The sequence below is a fragment of the Tupaia chinensis genome, unplaced genomic scaffold (assembly GCF_000334495.1).
Source record: "Tupaia chinensis unplaced genomic scaffold, TupChi_1.0 Scaffold145576_1, whole genome shotgun sequence".
In the NCBI taxonomy this organism is placed as follows: domain Eukaryota; kingdom Metazoa; phylum Chordata; class Mammalia; order Scandentia; family Tupaiidae; genus Tupaia; species Tupaia belangeri.
The window spans coordinates 35,056-35,522 of NW_006205433.1; positions in this window are offsets into that span (position 1 = coordinate 35,056).

The window sequence follows — 467 nt, forward strand, 5'->3', positions numbered from 1 at the left end:
TCATAATCTGCTTTACTGTCACTCTTCCCATGTAAATCCTTCAGACTCCCCAGAGTGTGGTTGGTGTTGTGACCAACTGTTTTTCTCTTTTATAGAAAGCTACAATTTTCTTCACAGACTTTAATATAGTTAGAGCTTAGGTATATTCTGTATAGTTAAGATGACTCTCTCTTTTTTATTGAACTACAGCCTTATCTAAATTACTGTATTCACCAATAGGTATCCAGGTACTGAAACTATTCCTGAGGCAGTGATTTGCTGAATAATTACTTGCTGAAAAAATAGTTAAATAAAGATATGACTGCAAGTAAAACTCAAAATGTTAGTACTAAAACAGCAACCACAGAAGATTGTATATTTCAAAGATATTCACAATATTTCCCACCCCAAAAGCTCTTCTAGAACCTTGCCACATATACATCAAAAGTGTGTTGAAATGTTTCTGTGTATTTTATTTAAGTGTGCTG